We start from the raw sequence: 14945 nt of genomic DNA, 5'->3' as shown, positions 1-14945 counted from the left end.
ATCTTACAGAGGCCCCATCTCCAACTACCGTAACACTGGAGGGAAGGGCTTCAACACAGAATCTGAGCAGGGGATGCGAGGACAGTTCATACCAGAGCATTCCACCCAAACCATCACCCATAGGGATTTGCAGGATAGCCCCACCCTTTCCACCCTGTGGGGTTACCGGCCCCACCCCCTAGCTCTGACAGGCTTGAGTCCTCTGAGTGGTTCTGCCTCCAAAGAGCTGAGTGGAGACTGTCCAACCTGTTGAAACTGAGGCTGTGGCTCTGGCTATCTCTGAATTGCCTTAGGGACCATTTTTTCCTCTCCTTGAAAAATAGTGCAGGTTCTCAGTCAAATAAGCAAACCAGCCCATCATGTCTAACCCAAGAAGTCTCGAAGCCTTCATTCTTTTTGTCTCATCTTCATCCCCTTCAGTTCAAACTGGCAGAATATCTGCTCACATAATCTCATAAATTCTTATCAAATGGTTGTCCAGTCACACTCTTAGTGTTCTTTTCAGAACAAGTTTTTTCATTTTTTAATAATGTGGATAAGCTGAGAATTTCCCAAATCTTCAAGTTCTGGCTCCTTTTTCCTGAACAATTTCTCAATTTCTTCTTCAACTTATCTTTTTTTTTTTTTTTTTTTTCATTTCAGCAGAAAAGGTCAGGACCAAACCAGCTGCTCCTTAGTCAGATTGCTTAGAAATGTCAAACATTTAATTTCATCACTCACAAGTTCTACTCTCCCCAAAACACTAGAATACAGTTCAGCTAAGTTCTTTACCATTTTGTAACAAGGATCACTTTTCTTCCAGTTTCCAATAACATATTCCTCAATTCCATCTAAGCCCTCACCAGAATCACCTTTACTGTTTATATGTTTAGGATGCACCTGAAAATTCTTCCAGCCTCTACTCACTACCCAATTCCAAAGCCATTTCCCCATGTTTAGGTATTAGTTACAGTAGCACCCCCATTTCTTGGTACCAAAATTTGTCTTAGTTCAGGGTGCCATAATAAAATACCATAGACTGGGTGGCTTAAATAAGATAAATTTCATTATCTCACAGTTCTAGAGGATAATGTCCAAGACTACAGTACCAGCAAAGTAGATTTCATTCTGAAGCCTCTTCTGTTTTCTCACAGATGGTTGTTATCTCACTGCATACTCACATGAACTCTTTGTGTGCCTGTGGGGTAAGAGAGACAGAGGGCCAGCTCTCTAGTGTCTTCTCTTTTCAGGGTACTAATCAGGAAGTCCCCACAGTCACGACCTCATCTAAACCTAGTTATCTCCCAAAGGCCCCATCCCCAAATACCATCACATTGGAGATTAGGCTTCAACATATGATTTTTGGGGGACAAAATTCAGTTCAAAGGAGGTGCCTTCCTCAAGACACTTTATGTCCATCTGTAGGCAATTTGTCATAATAAACTAATTTTAATAGAACAAGGTGTTCCACTGCTATCTGCCAGAAAATTGTTGTAGTAATACCTAAATCTGCAAAGTCTACCATGTGCAAAGTCTCCAGGAGCAAAGTCTCCAGCTCCTCTGGAGTTACACAGTAAGCAACCGACACAATTATTTGCCGTAGTCCAGGTTATTCCTTCCTTGTCCTCAACTGACAATTTTTATGTATTATAAGGAAAATAAATGCTTCAGAAATCTATTAAATCAGAAATCAGATGTTTAGATAAGTAAACTATTTACTCCAAAATTAGTACAAAGAAAAGACCCTCTTAATAAGTAAAGAGTATAGTATATGATTTCAGTTTGACAAGACACAATACTGTGTGACTAAAAAACTGGGCTATAAAAAGTGATAGCTTTTTGCTGAGTTTTAGTACTATAATTATTAAGAAAATCCGTTATTTAATAAAAGCAGCTGAGAACCTGTCAGATTCAAAATCACAAGGTTGAAATTGACCTAAATAGGTCCATATGTTGGTAATCCTGTTTCCAGAAGGGGCCATCCTTATGTCACCCAAAATAAATGAATATCCTGTTAAATACAGATTAACAATTGGTCCTATAAAATATCTTCCTTGTGTTTAACTTAAATCCATGGTACCTAAAATTTAACTTCTTTTCTCTTGTTCTGTCAATGTCAGAATAAATGTTGCAGCAAATATGAAGTGCCTAGAATGCGGCAGGAACTCTGTAGATGGTAAAACAAAAATTAATTCACTTAGAACCCCTCTTATTAATGTATTTAAAATACTTCTCAGGCTTCCTTCTTTTCTGACAAGTTACACTATTAACTTTGTACAAGCAAATATTAATAATCAACCAATTGATTATACAGTCTGAAATTTTCTTTTTAAAATATGAATATGGCAGACCATGATCTTAAGTTTCTATTACAACACATACCACAGACATGCAAGATTTAGCAAGAAGGTATTCACATTGTAAATAACATTACTTTCAAATCTACAGAAAATGGCTTTCTAAGATTTGTGCCAATCATTCATTTTTAAAAATTGGGAATGCTGGCCGGATGTGGTGGCTCATGCCTGTAATCCTAGCATTTTGGGAGGCGGAGGCAGGGGAATAGCCTGAACCCCGGACGCGGAGGCTGTGGAGAACCAAGATCATGTCATTGCACTCCAGCGTGGGCAATAAGAGTGAAACACCATCTCAAAAAAAAAGTTGGGAATGCCTAGATTTAATAATTTGAGGAAATTTTTTAAAAAGAAAATGAGCAGTACCTTTTCATCACCATGGGCTCCTTTTACCTATTTTCTGTTTCTTAATTATGCCATATTTTCTAATCTTTTCTCAATATTTTACAATAAGTCATTTTCCATTCAGCTTATCTCCACATAAAAATAGAACACATAAGATTTTCCCACAATTATCTTTTCTTTCTTTCCTTCAGACTATTTCCTTCGTCATAGATTATTTTAGACATATTAGAGTACTTAATGTGTTTGGATTACTACAAGAATAATTGTGCATAGGCCCAATTCTGTATTGACTGGTTATCTTCAGTTTTATGTAGTCCTATTAAAAGCAGATTTTTTTTTGTTTTAGTTCTTAACATTTCATGTGCAGAATATTTGTGCTATTTCATGGTAGTTTTACCTTTAATTATGTTGGCGCATTTTGTGTATTTCCAGTTTTAAAATTGTATAAAATAAAGGATCCTTAACCACTGCTGTATAGGAGTAGGGGGAGTGCTCCTATTTTCCTGGTTCTTCGTCACAGCCTCCCCTCAGGAATGGAAATCATGGTGGCATAACTGGAGAGCAGCTTATCAGGCACACAAGTTTAGGGAATCCAAGGGAAGAATGCTCTGGTTAATTGTGGGTCAGCATAGAAAAGAACATGATCATGTCCTTTGCAGGGACATGGATGGAGCTGGAGGCCATTATCCTTAGCAAACAAATTCAGGAACAGAAAACCGAAAGCCACATATTCTCTCTTATAGGTGGGAGGTAAATGCTGAGAACACATGGACACATAGACGGGAACACACACTGGGGCCTTTAAGAGGGTGGAGGGTGGGAGGAGGCTGAGGATCAGGAAAAATAACTAATGGGTACTAGACTTAATACCTGGGTGATGAAATAATCTGTACAACAAGCCCTCATGAAACAAGTTTACCTATGCAGCAAACCTGTACTTGTACCCTTGAACTTAAAATAAAAGTTAAAAAAAAAGAAATAATAAGATCATTTTCTTAATTGCATGGAAATGTAGTAAGAAAAAAATCTTAAAAAATGACTAAGATTTATATTTCTGTAACACTTAACATGACAGTTTTTAAACCATTCATCAGTTTATTTTCACACATCCCCAAAAGATTCAAAAAGCATTATCTACACTTAAATGATTTCATTTTTTCTTTTAGTGAATCAAACAGCTTTTTTTTGCCTGATTGCATAAACTGACCAGGTGTTTGATCACTTTTAGCAGATGTTGGCAATATATTGATATTACTAATGCCAAAACTTTTGATAAAATGTTGAACTGATATTATTATGAACTCACCTTTCAATTTTTCATTAAATATGAAAGTGCATACTTATTTTCCTTGTTGTTTCTTGAAGACATTCTTACAAACTACGCCAACTCTCTCTTGAAGAGGAAGAAAAAGCAAATTTACCTCGACTTTACCAGATGCCGTGTTATTCAAAAGTTGTTTTTGTTTCTGTTTTGTTTTGTTTTCAGGGAAAAACACACCAATCTAAACAGTGGAAAAATTAAAAGACTGCATGATGTTTTTTAAGTATTGCTACAATATAAATGAGAGTTATTAATCTGCAGCACACCAATCCAAATCCTAAATTACATAACAAACAGATTGCTCATTTTCTGTCACATATGGCCTCCTCTCTTTGTTAAAACCATTGTAATACTGCCAATATCTATAACTTGAAAAACGAGGCATACAAGGTTAGGATGTCTCTGAAAAACAAAAAAGTTTTTAAGTTGGGGCCTTCATTGTTTGTGAAGAGCTAATCATTCAACAATTAAATGTTTGACAAGTTTGACAAGCTAAAACTAGACAACGAAATTGACTGTTGCTTAAAACAACACAAAACATCCTTTTAGGGGAAATTGGTAAACCTCTTCTAGGGAAAATAAGATCCATTTTCACGTTAACTAAGTTTAAGTTGCCATTAACGTGATAATAATAGAGGGAAAATAAACTGATACTGATTACATATTTAGTGTTAATTCAAGTGCCTCTTGATATCTCCCCAAATTAGTTTGTTAAAAATAAAATTGCCTGTTGACAATCTATTTCTATAAACATTTAGGTTATCTATAATTTAACTGTAGTTTTTACTTAAGCCATAACAAATAGTGTTTGTAGTATAAATGTCATTTATATCCAAAACTTACTTAGATTTAAAAGTATTCTTTACTGATTTATTTGCTCACTGTTTCTTCCTGAATCATATTCCTTCTTTCTGGATTTATTTATTTCTTAATGAAATATGTCCTTTAGTGTTTTTTTTCAAGTGAAGGTAGGAAATTCTGTGTCGTTGTGTATCTTTAAACTTCTTTATTCCACCTTCTCTCTTAAATGTTTAACTTTTCATTGAAATTTATCTTGTCAGCATATTTAAGTTACTCTTTCATTCTCTTTTGGTCTTTCCTAGTGCTGATGAGGACTTCTATCAGCCTGATTGTTCCTTTGTAAATTACCTTTTATCTCTGCTTGATCTCAAAATTCTCTCTTTGTCCTTCATGTTCTGCCATTCCACTACAATGTGACTACTAGGTATAATTTTTTTTTGTCTATTTAAATTTTCAATATAATTACTCATTGCTTTCCTCAGTTTTCAATAAATGTTTCAGCCATCATTTCAAAGATTTCCTCTTCCCTATCAATACTACTATTATTATTATTATTTTATTATACTTTAAGTTCTAGGGTACATGTACACAACGTTCAGGTTTGTTACATATGTATTCATGTGCCATGTTGGTGTGCTGCACCCATTAACTCATTAACTCATCATTTACATGAAGTATGTCACCTAATGCTATCCCTCCCCACTCCCCCCACCCCACAACAGGCCCCAGTGTATGATGTTCCCCTTCCTGTGTCCAAATGTTCTCATAATTCAATTCCCACCTATGAGTGACAACATGTGGTGTTTTAGTTTGCTGAGAAGGATGGTTTCCAGCTTCATCAATGTCCCTACAAAGGACATGAACTCATCCTTTTTTATGGCTGCATAGTATTCCATGGTGCATATGTGCCACATTTTCTTAATCCAGTCTATCATTGATGGAGATTTGGGTTGGTTCCAAGTTTTTGCTATTGTGAATAGTGCCACAATAAACATACGTCTGCATTTGTCTTTGCAGCAGCATGATTAATAATCCTTTGGGTATATACCCAGTAATGGGATGGCTGGGTCAAATGATATTTCTTGTTCTAGATCTTTGAGGAATAGCCACATTTGTTACTGGAATTCTTAGTAGACATATGCCAGGTCTTCTTGATATTTTTTTCCTTGCCTTTTCAATTTCCTTTAATAATTTTCTTTTCTTTCTCTCTCTCTGTTGCATTTTTGTATGCTTCGATCTACCTATTCACTTATTTTTCTCTTCATCTACATCTGGTCTACATACTCTCTATTATTGTTTTATTTCAATTATTTATGATTTTATTTGATTGAAATCTCCTTTTGGCTTACACTAGTCGGAGCAGGGAACACAGGATTCTATAGTGTTCTGAAGAGATAATGCTATAAGTGATTCAAAAGAGCAAATGTCTCTGATAAGACTGTAAGATGCATGAGAGAAAGGATGTTTCATTATCTAGGTAGCCCTACTACCCGGTAAACAGCCTGGCAAATAGTATGTTCTCAATAAATGTTTTCAGTAATGGATTAAATATAAACCAAGTAAATGTTAAACTTCACAACAATATACCTTAATATTAATATGTTGCCTTTAATAATTGTCAGTTGTTCAAGTACAGTAATTCTCAAACCAGAGATATTAAAAATCACCTCTGGAGAACATTGAAGTGTAGAGCCATAGGTCCCACCATAAAGTTTCTGATTAATTAGGTCTGAGATCTAAAAATCTGCATTTTCACAACATGTGAAGTCACATAAACTATAAATTTTGATTCTGAGAACCAAAGAAGTACCTTGAAAGAAATACTGTCTGAGTGCAACCAGATTTAGAAATGGCAATGATAGAAAGGTAAAGCAAAGATTCTTCTACATGACTTGATCAGCAGATGCGACAGGAAGAGACTGCCAGGAAGGAAAAGCTTTGAAATGAAGGAGCAAAAGTTAAATATTAGGAGGAAGTTTGAGAAGTTCTGATGCTGTCTTGGAATCCTCCTGTTCTAAAACAAAGCTACCTTGTTTTAAAAATACACAAGTAATAAATATTTAGTCATTTGATCTAGTAAATTGTATGCATTTTGCAGCATATACTTTTTTTTAACTTCTTCACATGGGTTCTTTTACTAATTAAAGCTAATTGGAAATAGGTAGAAAAGGTTAATATTGGGTCTGTTTCCTTGTGGATCTATTTTTTAAGATTTGCATTTAATTCTGTGGGATAATAGAATGATAATGTAAAGTAATTTAGTTTAATATCTATTTTGTGTTAGATGACAGTTTTATTAAGCAGAACCAATAATCATCGTTACTCAGAGTCATAATGGCCCATTATAAATGGTCTCATTTTCCCTAATTTTAATTTTACCTCTTAGAGTATGCCTAGAATTGTTAAAATGGTTACACTTGGTTTCTTTCATAAATATCATTTTAACAATCAGTATGGAAACATAAGTCATCTAGTAGTTAAGTCCCACTATTCTACATATTTGACATATTTGATGCAAAACTATTTTAGTGCCTTGGTTTCTCTTAATTATACTTTCAGACTAACAAATTTCAGGAAGTTAAATTACCATCCTTTATGTATCAGAGCCTTAACACTGAGATGAATAGGCTTTTGTTTCTGGGATACCACCTTTCTGACTCCTACGTTTCTTAGGGTAGAGATGAACAGATTAGACAAAAGAAGGACTTGTCCCCAACTAAGGTGGTTTTATGTTTATAAGGCATTTTCTTTTCTTTTCTTTTCTTTCTTTCTTTCTTTTTTTTTTTTTTTTTGAGATGGGGTCTCTTTGTTGCCTGGGCTGGAGAACAGTGGCTTGATCTCCATTCACTGCAACCTCTGCCTCCCAGGCTCAAGAGATCCTCCCACCTCAGCATCCCAAGTAGCAAGTAGCTGGGACTATGGGCATGCAACACCACGCCCTGCTAATTTTTGTAGTTTTTTGTAGAGTCGGGGTTTCACCACATTGCCCAGGCTGGACTCAAACTCCTGAGCTCAGGCCATGAGCCCGCCTTTGCTGGGATTACAGGCGTGAGCCGATGTACCTGGCCTTATCAGGCATTTTTTCTTAAGGTGAATAAATTTAGGGAACAGTCAGATAATTTTCTGTCCCAACAATTGCAACAAGAGATGGGAATTTATAGAAGGGAGAAAATGGAGTTATTTGGGTCATAAATACATCAGGGGAGAGAGGGCCTTAGAAGTTCCCTCATTTTAGGGCTCTTTTGAGTGACATCAAATATCTGTTTAAAGTTGCACAGTTTATTGAGTATTCTGACTTGCAACCTTTCATATAGGCCTACACCATTCCTTTCAGAGGAAGATCACTATTATTCTAAACTTACACCGAGAGGACTAAGTGTAGAGAAATTAACTCACATCCAAGCCAGTTACCTGGTTTGAGTGGAGGCAAAGCATCAGCTTTTTTCACAACATCAGAGTTTTTACAGTCAGAACATATCCCAGAGGCTTTGGATGCCTGGGAATAGAGGCAAAAGGTCAAGCAAGTTCAAAAAATGGAGGTGGAAGGTCATCTCAAATACAAACTTTACCAGCTTTTTATTATTGTCCGGGGACCAGCATGCAACAATTGCTTAGAATTCAAGGAAAGTCAACTCCTTTCAGCTTCTGTCATGGGCACTATAGGTGGCTCCTGTTGCTTTTGAGTAATAATTCTTTTTCATCTATACATGATTAAATAGAACTCTCTTCTATAAAATTTGTGCCTGGATGAACCAAAGATGCATTTTCAAGCATTCAAGAGTATGCAGGAAGAAATCAGATCCACTCATGGATACAAACGTGGATTGTAACCTATGATGCCATTATGTAATTTGATATTTTACTTTACATCATTCAATTATTTCTTCAAAAAGTAATCTGTGAGTGCCAGAACTGTGTTATGCACTGATGTCATTGAGGAAAAAATATAGTCTTTGCTCATACTCTGGTTGGGCAAGAAAGCATTGACAATACAACATGGTCAATAAAACAGAATTTTTAGTAGGCCATGGGAATGTGGAAGAAGATACTTTAAGGCAACCTTTCACTTATCTTTTGAAATGATTGTTTCACCGTGATTCATTTACATGCATGAATATCAATGATTGAAAGTATCTATGTATGTATGCAGCTGTAATCTTTCTTGGTTGCCACACACTTTTTAAAATAACATTCCCAATTTGTTTAAACAGAGAATCCCCATAAAGAATGGTAAATTAGAAGTGCTTTGATTGGTCTTGGAGTATGTAGTTTAACTTAATAGATATTGGACTATCTTTAATATAAGGATCATGATAAGCCATGCTGAGAATCGCGTTTAAAAATTATTGGATAAATTAATGAAAGAAATACTTTACTTTTTAACCGAACAGGTATTTACTTTCTGGGTTATGACCATCTCTTAAAACATTAGCATGACTGGAAGGCTGTAACTACCCATGAATTCTGCCAGTTTAGTAAAGTCTTTAAGATAAAGCTAAAATAACTGAGAAAACAGAATATTTCTGACAATGTGTTCTGAATGCATAAAGCTCTTGGTCAAAAACCATGGTCGTATAAAAATCCATGTTCTGCCCCTTGAGTTTTTAGGTCAAGTATTTATACCCATTGATTAATATACATAATACAAATTATATAAATTCTAGCCAAGCTGTTTGGTTATATTTTTGTTGTCTTTATTTTAAATAAAAATGATTGTGGACTTCAGAGTAAGTCTTTGTAACTAAATTCAATCTTTGCCATCTTTGACCCTGGACAAATTTTTACTCCAAGATTTAATTTGTTGTCTAGAAAATAAAGATAATACTACCACATAGTTCTACTGTTAGAATTGGGTCCAACATGAGGAGCTGGTATAGTACCTAATACAGCATAACTTCAACATCAATGATAGTTCCTCTTCATGATTGACTACAAACCCTATGCTAGATCATGCTTTCATAAAAGCATTAAACATTAAAAAAAATCTTTTCATGACATTCCACCAGAGGCATTGAGTCAAAAAGCTTAATGATTCCTATTCGGCTTACTTAATTTCTGGGGATATCAAACTCACCTGCCAGCCATTGGGCTGGTCCATGTGAAGAGACCACTCAAAATATTACATGGATTGTGTTTTTCCATGAAAAGTTGAGACTGACTACTCATTTTTGCATATTTTCTCATAGTTATAGAATTGAGTGATGTCGCACATTCTATTTGTAATACACATGCTGGAGTCAGTACATTAAGCAGGAATTGGGGACGTTTTCTCAAGTTCATTAAAATATAAAAGCATCTGATGTTAAAAAATGGATTAAATATAGATTCATTGTTTGATATCACATGGATAGCTTAGCTTAGTTGGTCAGAGATTGGTGTTGAGATATCAGGTCTGAGATTCACTTTCCCCCCTTCACCAATTACAATCTGATTGATTTTTCACTCACTGGGTTTTTTGTTTTGTTTTGTTTTAGGCTCACTGACTGACTGCAGCTGTAACTTCAACTTGCCAATGTACACCATTGCTCACAAGAGGACCAGCTGAGAGTGTGAATGAATTTATTGCCAGCCCTTTCCTACTCCTAAAACAAAGCAATTCTGTAGATTTGTTACTGATGAGTCATAGCACCATCTTCATATACAAATAACAACATTTCACATGGCACTATTTTCAGTGTAAATGATAGCAGAGATCATGAGGAGACAGTACAAATTATCTTGGGCCATTGTCTTATTTATAGATTAAAGTACAATTATGTTTTTCACTTATTTACCTTCTGACATCTTAGTTAATTAAGTTACTTGTTTCTTTGACGTTCATTCTCCCCTTAGATCTGGCACGTCTATTCTTTTCTTTAATATTCTTTCTCTTGTTAAATTGTTAATTTTTTCTGAGGGGCAGAATACCTTTTTATCATTATTTTGAGAATGCTAAGTATTTACGTAATTATCCTTCAGAGAACATTGGAAGACAACACTGTTGAGCAAATGGATAAATACTAGAAAAGGATTACTGGATAATTCTTTCTGGAAGCCTCAGTGATTGATTTATTCTCTTTTTACCTTTACATATTTTTCCTCTAGGTTACTATATTTTCCTGACAGGTTTTCAAGCTTATAGTTGGTCATTTTCTCCGTATAAAAAAATATTCTGGGAGTGTGCAAGTGCTCAGAAAAATATTATTTATTAGCAAACTCATTAATTTAAAAACCTATTAATAAATTTGCTCATTCATTTAAAAAGAAAAATATCTAATACAGTATTTATTTTTATATTTATGGCTTTTAGTTAATACACAACTTCAAAAGAGAATTTCAAATCAAATCTTATGCCAGTCTAGAAAATGAATAACTGATATAAACAAAAGATTATAGGCCCAACACAAAACAGTAAGACAGAGATAATTTGTTAATTTAGTTAGGCTGTCTATTAGTCATCTATCATACAATTATTGAAAGCCTACTTTGTGCCAGGAATTTCTTTAGATACAAAGATGAATAAGTCATAGTACATCCCCTCCAAAAACACCTATTATAGCAAGAAAGGTGCTATGTAAATGTGGAAAAGAATATCAACATACAATGTGGTCAGATCTATTATAGAGGTATGTAGAGTCACTGAGAGACCATCTAGCCCATGAATAATACAATCTGGCAGACAATGTATGTTATTTCTGTTTTGACTTGGAATCCATTCTAATTGTTGACAAGTAATTTTGTTTTATTAACTTTTGTGTTAAATTGGCTAATATTTAAATTACTTTAATTCCTCATACACATACAATTAAGAGGTAGAATGAATGATACACTTTGATGAATGAAAGGGTCACATAAGATTAACATTTGTAAAAAATTAATTTGAAAAATAGAATTCAATCCTAAAATGGAAAAGTGACTGCAAAGTTAGAACCGTGTTCCTGGAAACTTAGTAGCATAAGCCTGGCATTGACAATCTGATTCATGGTTCTCTTACTATCTACTCACATTGCTCCTTTAGGGGAAATTTGACAATGATGTCTGGAAAATGTGTTGCCACTTTCAAAGATCCTTGCTAACATTTGAGCAAAGTGGAAAGCAGTTCTGGCATTTTGGATAAATGTTCCCCAAATCTTCCTTGCCAGATATTTCATTAAGTAGGAAGTCTCACTAGGGTGATATGGAAAAGCAATTTAAATAGCAGTTTGATTCACAACATGATGATTTTTATAAATAATATTCTGGGAGGTCTTCTGTGTTTTTATGAATTTAATTTTAATTTTACTGTTGAAGTTGCATGCCTTGTCCTGTCTTTTGTGACCAATAATATCTCCCTGCGACCCATAACTCCTTTTCAAAAAGAAACTGTGAATCAGTGTATGAAAATATCCCATAATTTACATGAGACTTCAATAAATTACTGTTATTTCTAAAAGATTACTTATTCATTATGTTCCCACATAAATGTTCTCTAAAACATTAAGTGCACCCCCTCTCTAATTTGATGGTGCATTTTAATAGCAATATTATAGCCTTTCTTTTAAATACTATATTATAATAATTGTCCCTGCATAATTCTAATTCTCTTGCTAAAAGTGGACCCCTAACAAGCAGGAATTGTATCTTATTCATTGTGTACATTTTTGTATCTCTAACTCAGCACCAAACAAATACATGTGCTTGATTAATATTTTTGAAGGAGTGAATGGGATGACTGACCAATGTTTCATACTTGCTGACATCTACTTATTTTCCGGTAAATATATCTTTCAACTTAATTGTCTTAGTTGAATATTCTCATTTGTTGAAACTGGATGAAAAGGATCTTGAGTAATTCTTCTCTCTATCTCACTTGCCTTTGTCCTGGTGCATGTTTTCATCCTTTCTTGGTTGGACAACAGAAATAGCCTTCGTACTAGCTACTTGACATAAACATCACCACCTCACTATGCCGACATCACTCCTCAGTGATCTTTCCAGACTCAAATCTGCTTATGTCACACTCATTCTCAGAATTCTCCCATGCCTGCCATGCATTCCACCGTGAATCTATATTCCAATGTCATTTTGCATAGACATAGTACCATATATATGATAGGTCTCCCCATCTTTTCATTTCTGTCCCCCAAGTATCTTGGATAGTGTTCATTAAATAAGTTGAATAAATGCTGTTTGATTGAACAAAGGAAGGTGGCTCCAGTAGCCCACTTGTACCAAAGTATATGCAGGGGAATTCGTTCATAGAAATTTCTATTGGAGCTCTCTGAAAATGGAGATGGGTAGTGTAGAAAAGCATTTCTCACAGATGCCTGTGCATAAAAATGACCTGAGATGTGTTTTTGAAATAAAAGATTTTTGGAGTCAGAATTTCCAAAGGAAGTCCCGGGAATCTTTCTTTTCTAAAATAATTGCTATAATTTATTCAGGGAAATTTGAGAAAGAGCTCTTAGAGTAGTAGTTAATATTTGGAGGCTAAATGGCTACTCAATGTGGGAGGCTGGACTATGTGACCCTAAATTCCCTTCCATGAAGTTTTGGGTGCTATGATTCTAGTGGAGGTCATAGTTTATAAATGTGTAGAAGCAGGTGAGTGATTTGAGATTTAACTAGTGCAGATAGGAGGGATTTGGGGGTAAATGACTGAGTCCAAGTGTCATCAGATCTAGAGAGTTATGACCAATTTTTAAGGATTCTAATGAAAATCTTGTTCTAATCCCCGAGTTTAATCTTTTAACAACTATTTATTGAATACCTACTATGTGTCAGGTACAGTTCTAGGTGTTGGGGATATAGCAATGGCTAAACACACATAATCTCTGCTTTTGTTCAATTGGTTTGTCTATACTCACCACACTTGTCTCTAGGACTCTCTGGTGGGTAAGAGTTATTTTCATAGCCACTTGATTCTTATGCAAACTGAAAATGATCATCTTCAAAGTCCCATCATTATCCTTGTTAAAAAATAAGTGTCAGCCTGGGCAGCATAGGAAGACCTCATCTCTACAAAAAATAAAAATTTTAGCTGGGTGTGCGCTGGCACACGCCTGTAGTCCCTGCTACTCAGGAGGCTGAGGCAGGAAGATCACTTGAGCCCAGGAGTTACAGGTTAAAGTGAGCTGTGATTGTGCCACTGCACTTCAGCCTAGGAAACAGAGCAAGACCCTGTCTCAAGAGGAAAAAAAAGTGTCTGAGTTTTTCATTCTGGCTGGAAACTCCAAAAGTATCCTATATCCTCTGAAGGTGTAACAGGTGAGTTCAGATTATCAGACACTACTTCTTACCTTGTGAGATCCATATATGTCATTGGCTAAGGTTCGTTCTAGATCTAGCCTTGAGTCTCTGACCGAAATGTCCGCATCATTTTAAGTACAATGACATTGTATTTCTTATTTTTATCTTTTGAACTGGGCATTTTTGTGCACATTTTGAGAAACCCACTCGTATTTCAAGCTCTAGAAGTAAGATGGTCAAGTGGGGATAACTGTGGGCTTTGGAAATCAGATTAACTAAATTTTAGCTCCATTTACTAACTATTGAACCGTGAATAAATTACTTAACCTACCTGAGACTCAATTTTATCAGCTGTAAAATTGGAATAATAGTCCCTATCCCACAGGTTGTGAAAAAATGACATATAAGACAGTGTTATATATTATAGTGCCTGGTATTTAATACTTACACATTAAAATTACTGTGCAATTTATCTGCATCAAACAGCACACTAAGAGAGAGAGTTCTGAGATAGCTAAGACAACTTATAAATATGCACTTACGGTAATAGAGAATTTTTTTAAACTTTGTCAACTTTTCAGAACACCTAATATTTTTATGAAATGTGGTGAGTGAAAATGATGACCCCGAGAAAGGCAATGTTTTCTACTACTACTTTTTATAAAAAATCCTTCATCATAAGGTCAAGAATTAGATTTCTTGATATTTCATTTCTATATAAAACTATTCCCATTTTAAAGAACAGATTTTGTGCATACATACAGTAAAATTGCTACATTTTCATAAGAAAATTCATTCAAAGGCAAAGTCTACTAAATTAAATCCGAGGACAGGACAAGACCATATTGAAATAAGCTACATTTAAAAATAGAACTTTGCACATGCAAACTGAAAACAAAATAATAAGCATGTGTGTTAGGTTTTTTATTTGTTTTGTT

The 14945-nt window shown here is 34.9% G+C and overlaps 1 long non-coding RNA gene across 1 annotated transcript in view; it reads right to left on the bottom strand.

The window, feature by feature from the left end:
• Nucleotides 1-1029: 1029 nt before the first annotated feature.
• Nucleotides 1030-14945, bottom strand: part of LOC111555178 — a 63362-nt gene continuing 49446 nt past the window's right edge. Inside the window, exons 4-5 of the long non-coding RNA XR_002735443.1 lie at nucleotides 8212-8296; nucleotides 1030-2627 (exon numbers count right to left, since the gene is read on the bottom strand). This is a non-coding gene — a long non-coding RNA (uncharacterized LOC111555178). The remainder of the gene's footprint in view (nucleotides 2628-8211; nucleotides 8297-14945) is intronic.

This window comes from Piliocolobus tephrosceles, chromosome 1, assembly GCF_002776525.5.
Source record: "Piliocolobus tephrosceles isolate RC106 chromosome 1, ASM277652v3, whole genome shotgun sequence".
Taxonomy (NCBI): Eukaryota; Metazoa; Chordata; class Mammalia; order Primates; family Cercopithecidae; genus Piliocolobus; species Piliocolobus tephrosceles.
Note: the sequence above shows the minus strand (reverse complement) of the source record. Positions and strands in the feature narration are given on the sequence as shown.